We start from the raw sequence: 8,580 nt of genomic DNA, 5'->3' as shown, positions 1-8,580 counted from the left end.
TTCAGAGAGAGGGGCACAGGGGGGCGATGGGGAATGGGACCGAGGGGAGAGAGGGGCACGGGGGCGATGGGGAATGGGACCGAGGGGAGAGAGGGGCACAGGGGGCGATGGGGAATGGGACCGAGGGGAGAGAGGGGCACGGGGGCGATGGGGAATGGGACCGAGAGGAGAGAGGGGAACGGGGGCGATGGGGAATGGGACCGAGGGGAGAGGGGGGCACGGGGGCGATGGGGAATGGGACCGAGGGGGGAGAGAGGGGCACGGGGGCGATGGGGAATGGGACCGAGGGGGGAGAGAGGGGCACGGGGGCGATGGGGAATGGGACCGAGGGGGGAGAGAGGGGCACGGGGGCGATGGGGAATGGGACCGAGGGGGGAGAGAGGGGCACGGGGGCGATGGGGAATGGGACCGAGGGGGGAGAGGGGCACAGGGGGCGATGGGGAATGGGACCGAGGGGAGAGAGGGGGACACAGGGGGCGATGGGGAATGGGACCGAGGGGAGAGAGGGGCACGGGGGCGATGGGGAATGGGACCGAGGGGAGAGAGGGGCACGGGGGCGATGGGGAATGGGACCGAGGGGAGAGAGGGGCACGGGGGCGATGGGGAATGGGACCGAGGGGGGAGAGGGGCACGGGGGGCGATGGGAAATGGGACCGAGGGGAGAGAGGGGCACGGGGGGCGATGGGGAATGGGACTGAGGGGAGAGAGGGGCACAGGGGGCGATGGGGAATGGGACTGAGGGGCACAGGGGGCGATGGGGAATGGGACCGAGGGGAGAGAGGGGCACAGGGGGCGATGGGGAATGGGACCGAGGGGAGAGAGGGGCACGGGGGGCGATGGGGAATGGGACTGAGGGGCACAGGGGGCGATGGGGAATGGGACCGAGGGGAGAAAGGGACACAGGGGGCGATGGGGAATGGGACCGAGGGGAGGGGGGCACGGGGGCGATGGGGAATGGGACTGGGGAGAGAGGGGCACAGGGGGCGATGGGGAATGGGACCGAGGGGACTGAGGGGCACAGGGGGCGATGGGGTGAATGGGGAAAGGGCAGAGGGATGCGACTCACCAATGGGAACGGAGGAATCGAAGATGATGAGTCCGACTTTTGACCATTTCCCCAATGGGTCCAGATTGACCCCACGGTTAATTAAAGCCTGAAGAGAGAGGTCAGGGGTCAGAGAGATTAGGGTCGGCCGTTCACCCTCGAGATTACCCCATCCAACAAACGCGCCCCCCACCCCCGATAAACGCGCTCCCACACACCCCGATAAACGCGCTCCCACACACCCCGATAAACGCGCTCCCACACACCCCGATAAACGCGCTCCCACACACCCCGATAAACGCGCTCCCACACACCCCCGATAAACGCGCTCCCACACACCCCCGATAAACGCGCTCCCCTCCACCCCCGATAAACGCGCTCCCACACACCCCGATAAACGCGCTCCCACACACCCCGATAAACGCGCTCCCCTCCACCCCCGATAAACGCGCTCCCACACACCCCGATAAACGCGCTCCCACACACCCCGATAAACGCGCTCCCACACACCCCGATAAACGCGCTCCCACACACCCCGATAAACGCGCTCCCCTCCACCCCCGATAAACGCGCTCCCACACACCCCGATAAACGCGCTCCCACACACCCCGATAAACGCGCTCCCACACACCCCGATAAACGCGCTCCCACCCCCCCCCCCGAGATAAACGCGCTCCCACACCCCGATAAACGCCCCCCCCCAGATAAACGCGCTCCCACACCCCGATAAACGCCCCCCCGATAAACGCGCTCCCACACCCCCCCCGATAAACGTACCCCACATCGATGTGACAGTCCCTCCCGGACCCGTCCTCTTCAGACCCCCACCCACAACAGCTCCCATATATACAGCGCCTTCATGGACGATTACAGCACAGGAGGAGGCCATTCTGCCCGTCATGCCTGTGCTGGCTCTTTGAAAGAGCTCTCCAATTCGTCCCTCTCCCCCTGCTCTTTCCCCGTATCCCTGTAAATGTTTTCCCTTCGAGTATTTATCCAATTCCCTTTTGAAAGTTATTATTGAATCTGCTCCCACCGCTCTTTCAGACAGTGAATTCCAGATCAGAACAACTCGCTGCGTAAAATAATCTCATCTCCTCCTCTGGTTCTTTCACCGATTATCTTAAATCTGTGCCCTCTGGTGACTGACCCTTCTCCCACTGGAAACAGTTTCTCCCCGTCTACTCTATCAAAACCCCTCATGATTATGAACCCCTCTATTAAATCTCCCCTTAACCTTCTCTGCTCTAAGGAGAACAATCCCAGCTTCTCCAATCTCTCCGCATTAACTGAAGACCCTCATCCCTGGAACCATTCGAGTAAATCTCCTCTGGACCCTCTCCAAGGGTCTTCACATCCTTCCTAAAGAGCGGTGCCCAGAATTGGACACAATACTCCAGCCTGGGTCTTAACCAGTGTTTAGAGTCATAGAGTTATACAGCACGGATAGAGGCCCTTCGGCCCATCGTGTCCGCGCCGGCCATCAGCCCTGTCTACTCTAATCCCATATTCCAGCATTTGGTCCGTAGCCTTGTATGCTATGGCATTTCAAGTGCTCATCCAAATGCTTCTTGAATGTTGTGAGGGTTCCTGCCTCCACAACCCTTTCAGGCAGTGAGTTCCAGACTCCAACCACCCTCTGGGTGAAAAAGTTCTTTCTCAAATCCCCTCTAAACCTCCCGCCTTTTACCTTGAATCTATGTCCCCTTGTTATAGAACCCTCAACGAAGGGAAAAAGCTCCTTAGTATCCATCCTATCTGTGCCCCTCATAATTTTGTACACCTCAATCATGTCCCCCCTCAGCCTCCTCTGCTCCAAGGAAAACAAACCCAATCTTCCCAGTCTCTCTTCATAGCTGAAGCGCTCCAGCCCTGGTAACATCCTGGTGAATCTCCTCTGCACCCTCTCCAAAGCGATCACATCCTTCCTGTAGTGTGGCGACCAGAACTGCACACAGTACTCCAGCTGTGGCCTAACCAGTGTTTTATACAGCTCCATCATAACCTCCTTGCTCTTATATTCTATGCCTCGGCTAATAAAGGCAAGTATCCCATATGCCTTCTTTACCAACTTATCTACCTGTTCCGCCGCCTTCAGGGATCTGTGAACTTGCACACCAAGATCCCTCTGACCCTCTGTCTTGCCTAGGGTCCTCCCATTCATTGTGTATTCCCTTGCCTTGTTCGTCCCTCCAAAGTGCATCACCTCGCACTTTTCCGGGTTAAATTCCATTTGCCACTGTTCCGCCCATCTGACCAACCCATCTATATCGTCCTGCAGACTGAGGCTATCCTCCTCGCGATTTACCACCCTACCAATTTTTGTATCATCAGCAAACTTACTGATCATACCTTTTACATTCATATCCAAGTCATTAATGTAGACCACAAACAGCAAGGGACCCAGCACCGATCCCTGTGGTACCCCACTGGCCACAGGCTTCCAGTCACAAAAACAACCTTCGACCATCACCCTCTGCCTTCTGCCACTAAGCCAGTTTTGTATCCAAAGTGCCAAGGCACCCTGGATTCCATGGGCTCGTACCTTCTTGACCAGTCTCCTGTGCGGGACTTTATCGAAGGCCTTACTGAAATCCATGTATACCACATCCACTGCGTTACCCTCATCCACACGCCTAGTCACCCCCTCAAAAAATTCAATCAAATTAGTCAGACATGATCTTCCCTTGACAAAGCCATGTTGACTATCCCTGATTAATCCTTGCTTCTCCAAGTGGAGACTAATTTTGTCCTTCAGAATTTTTTCCAATAATTTTCCTACCACTGATGTTAGGCTCACTGGCCTGTAGTTCCCCGGTTTTTCCCTACTCCCCTTCTTGAATAATGGTATTACATTAGCGGTTCTCCAGTCCTCTGGCACATCCCCTGTGGCCAGAGAGGTTCTGAATATATGTGTCAGAGCCCCCGCAATCTCCTCCTTTGCCTCACACAGTAGCCTGGGATACATTTCGTCCGGGCCTGGGGATTTATCCATTTTTAGGCCTGCTAAAACCGCCAATACCTCCTCCCGCTCGATGTTAATATGTTCGAGTATATCACAGGTTTATAAAGGTTCATTATAACATCATTGCTTTTGTACTCTGTGTCTCTATTAATAAAGCCCAGGATCTCTGTATGCTTTTTTAACAGCCTTCTAAACCTGTCCTGCCACCTTCAGAGATTTGTGTACACACACCCCCAGGTCTCTGTTCCTGCACCCCCTTTAAAATTGTACCATTCAGTTTATATTGCCTCTCCTCATTCTTCCTACCAAAATGTATCACTTCACACTTCTCTGTGTTAAATTTAATCTGCCATGTGTCTGCCCATTTCACCAGTCTGTCTGTGACCTCCTGAACTCTGTTACTATCCTCCTCACTGTTTACTACATCCCCGAGTTTTGTGTCATCTGCAAACTTTGAAATTCTACCCTCTATTCCCAAGTCCAGTCATTAATATATATCAAAAAGAGCAGCGGTCCTAATACTGACCCCTGGGGGACAGCACTGTGTACTTCCCTCCAGTCTGAAAAACAACCGTTCACCACCACTCTCTGCTTTCTGTCCCTTAGCCAGTTTTGAATCCACACTGCTACTGTCCCTTTAATCCCATGGGCTTTAATTTTGTGAACAAGTCTATTATGTGGCACTTAATCAAACGTCTTTTGGAAGCCCATATATACTGCATCAACCGCGCTGCCCTCATCGACCCTCTCCGTTACTTCATTAGAGAACTCAAGCAAGTTAGTCAAACACGATTTTCCTTTAACAAATCCGTGCTGACTTTCATTTATTAGCCCAGACTTTCGTCCCGGATTATTGTCTCGACAAGTTTCCCCACCACCGACGTTAGGCTGACTGGCCTGTAATTGGCGGGTTTGTCCCTCTCCCCTTTTTTGAACAGGGGTGTAACATTTGCAATCCTCCAGTCCTCCGACACCATCCCCATATCTAAGGAGGATTGGAAGATTGTGGCCAGAGCCTCCGCAATTTCCATCCTTACTTCCCTCGGTAAACTGGGATGCATCCCATCCGGACCGGGTAACTTTTCTGCTTTGAGTACTGCCAATCTTTTAAGTACCTCCCCTTTATCTATTTTTAATCCTATCCAATATCGCAACTACCTCCTCCTTTACTGCTACGATGGCAGCATCCTCTTCTCCAGTGAAGACCAATGGGAAGTGTTCATTTAGTACCTCAGCCATGCCCTCCGCCTCCACAAGATCTCCTGTTTTGCCCCGAATCTCCCCATAACCTTCTCTGCTCTAATTAACCTTCACCAACTAAATATTGGGAAGACCGAAACCATTATCTTTGGTCCCCACTGCCGAGCCACCGTCTCCATCCCTCTCCCTGGCCACTGGGATGAACCAGACTGTTCGCAACCTTGGCGACCGATTTGACCCCGAGATGAGCTTCTGACCCCATATCCTCTCCATCACCGAGACCGTCCACTTCCACCTCCGTACCATCGCCCGTCTCCGCCCCGGCCTCAGCTCATCTGCTGCTGAAACTCTCATCCATGCCCAGACTCGACTGTTCCGATGCTCTCCTGGCCGGGTCTCCCATCTTCCACCCCCCCCGTAAACTCCAGCTCATCCGAAACTCCTGCTGCCCCCCCGTATCCTAACTCGCACCGAGTCCCGTTCACACCATCACCCTCTGTGCTCGCTGGACCGACATTGGCTGCCGGTCCGGGAACGCCTCGATTTTAAAATTCTCATCCTCGTGTTCAAATCCCTCCATCGCCCTCGCCCCCCTCCCTATCTCTGTAACCCCCTCCAGCCCCTACAACCCTCCGAGATCTCTGCATGGCCCTCGCCCCCCTCCCCATCTCTGTTACCCCCTCCAGCCCCTACAACCCTCCAAGATCTCTGCATGGCCCTCGCCCCCCTCCCCATCTCTGTTACCCCCTACAACCCTCCGAGATCTCTGCATGGCCCTCGCCCCCCTCCCCATCTCTGTTACCCCCTCCAGCCCCTACAACCCTCCGAGATCTCTGCATGGCCCTCGCCCCCCTCCCCATCTCTGTTACCCCCTCCAGCCCCTACAACCCTCCGAGATCTCTGCATGGCCCTCGCCCCCTCCAGCCCCTACAACCCTCCGAGATCTCTGCATGGCCCTCGCCCCCCTCCCCATCTCTGTTACCCCCTCCAGCCCCTACAACCCTCCGAGATCTCTGCATGGCCCTCGCCCCCCCTCCCTATCTCTGTAACCTCCTCCAGCCCCCCGACAAACCCTCCGAGATCTCTCCATGGCCCTCGCCCCCCTCTCCCTATCTCTGTAACCCCCTCCAGCCCCCTACAACCCTCCGAGATCTCTCCATGGCCCTCGCCCCCCCTCCCTATCTCTGTAACCCCCTCCAGCCCTCCGAGATCTCTGCATGGCCCTCGCCCCCCTCCCCATCTCTGTAACCCCCTCCAGCCCCTACAACCCTCCGAGATCTCTGCATGGCCCTCGCCCCCACTCCCTATCTCTGTAACCTCCTCCGACCCTCCGAGATCTCTGCGCTCCTCCAATTCTGGCCTCTTGCTCATCCCCCCGATTCCCATCGCTCCACCATTGGCGGCCGTGCCTTCAGCTGCCTGGGCCCCGAGCTCTGGAATTTCCTCCCTAAACCTCTCCGACTCTCTCCCTCTCTCTCCCCCTTTAAGACGCTCCTTAAAACCTCCCTCTTTGACCCAGCTTTTGGTCACCTGTCCTAATATCTCCTTATGTGGCTCGGTGTTAAATTTTGTTTGATAATCGCTCGTGTGAAGCACTTTGGGACATTTTACTATGTTAAAGGCACTAAATAAAGGCAAGCTGCTGCTGCTCTGAGGAGAGCAACCCCAGCTTCTCCAGTCTCTCCGCATAATTGAAGTCCCTCATCCCTGGAAGCGTTTTGGTAAATCTCCCCTAAGGCAGTAAAAAAAAAAGTCCCAAGATGCGACACAGGAGACAGAAAGTGATACCAAGCCAGAGAGGGGGAAACCGGGGGGGCCGGCCCGAGGGCGGGGCCCGCAGAACCGGGGGGGGGGGTTAGACACCTTATCAATCCTAATGTCCGCCCATGTATAAAGGGAAGTGCTCGTGTCAATCAGGGCCTGGAGGTGACTCCTACTGGCAGGGGGAAATCGGCAACGCAGCCTCACGCCCATCAATAAAGTGCAGGCTCACCTGGGCCAGGTCTCTCCTCCGGGTCTTCAGAGTGTTGGTGCGGATTGTGACGGGTCGCTGGACCTCATTCGCCTCCAGGAAGTCAAGCAGCTGGAGGGAGGAGAGAAAGAGCGAGTCAGAGGGAGGGGAGGGGTAAGAGAGGGCGGGCAGACAGACGGAGAGCCACCGAGCGGCAGACGGACACACTCACCACCCCCCCTCACCGACACTGACCTCGGACAGGGGGAAGAGATCGAGCAGCTTTTCCGTCAGGTACTCGTTGTAGCTGTAATACGCGGCCAGGTCGCGTTTCAGGAGCTGCAGGTACTCCTGGCGTTTCCGGCCCGCCTCCCGCTTTCGAGAGAAGTCCCCCAACACCTCCACGTTGTCCCTGATCCTCTCGAATACAATCTTCAGGTCCGGAGCCTGGTTGGGTACCGGATCGTCAAGGAGAAAGGGTAGAGTAACAATTCAGAGTAACAGGTCGTCAAGGAGAAGGGTAGAGTAACAATTCAGAGTAACAGGTCGTCAAGGAGAAGGGTAGAGTAACAATTCAGAGTAACAGGTCGTCAAGAAGGGTAGAGTAACAATTCAGAGTAACAGGTCGTCAAGAAGAAGGGTAGAGTAACAATTCAGAGTAACAGGTCGTCAAGGAGAAGGGTAGAGTAACAATTCAGAGTAACAGGTCGTCAAGGAGAAGGGTAGAGTAACAATTCAGAGTAACAGATCGTCAAGAAGGGGAGAGTAACAATTCAGAGTAATAGATCGTCAAGGAGAAGGGTAGAGTAACGATTCAGAGTAATAGATCGTCAAGGAGAAGGGTAGAGTAACAATAGAGTAACAGATCGTCAAGAAGGGTAGAGTAACCAACCATCGAAGAGAAGGGTAGAGTAACTGATCATCAAGGAGGGAGTGCAGTAATGATTCAGGGTAACAAAGAATCAACCCCACCTCCCATCGTACCCCCGAACTCCCCTCGTATCCCCAAACCCTGCACTCCCCTCGTACCCCCAATCCCCGAACTCCCCTCGTATCCCCGAACCCCGCCTCCCCTCGTATCCCCGAACCCTGCACTCCCCTCGTACCCCCGAACCCCCCTCGTACCCCCGAACCCCGCCTCCCCTCGTATCCCCGAACCCCGCCTCCCCTCGTACCCCGCCTCGTACCCCCGAACCCCGCCTCGTACCCCCGAACCCCGCCTCGTACCCCCGAACCCCCCTCGTACCCCCGAACCCCGCCTCCCCTCGTATCCCCGAACCCCGCACCCCCCTCGTACCCCCGAACCCCCCTCGTACCCCCGAACCCCGCCTCCCCTCGTACCCCCGAACCCCGCCTCCCCTCGTATCCCCGAACCCCGCACCCCCCTCGTACCCCCGAACCCCCCTCGTACCCCCGAAC

At 55.9% G+C, this 8,580-nt stretch overlaps 1 long non-coding RNA gene across 1 annotated transcript; it reads right to left on the bottom strand.

Annotated features, from left to right (window-relative positions):
* Positions 1-1,067: 1,067 nt before the first annotated feature.
* Positions 1,068-7,646, bottom strand: LOC137309051 (uncharacterized). The gene is made up of 3 exons (XR_010959734.1): positions 7,417-7,646; positions 7,204-7,293; positions 1,068-1,154 (listed from the first exon to the last, which is right to left on the bottom strand). It is a non-coding gene; the product is annotated as an uncharacterized lncRNA (long non-coding RNA).
* Positions 7,647-8,580: the final 934 nt, after the last annotated feature.

This window comes from Heptranchias perlo, unplaced genomic scaffold (assembly GCF_035084215.1).
Source record: "Heptranchias perlo isolate sHepPer1 unplaced genomic scaffold, sHepPer1.hap1 HAP1_SCAFFOLD_1460, whole genome shotgun sequence".
NCBI lineage: Eukaryota > Metazoa > Chordata > Chondrichthyes > Hexanchiformes > Hexanchidae > Heptranchias > Heptranchias perlo.
The sequence above is the reverse complement of the archived record's forward strand: the minus strand, read 5'-3'. Positions and strand labels throughout refer to the sequence as shown.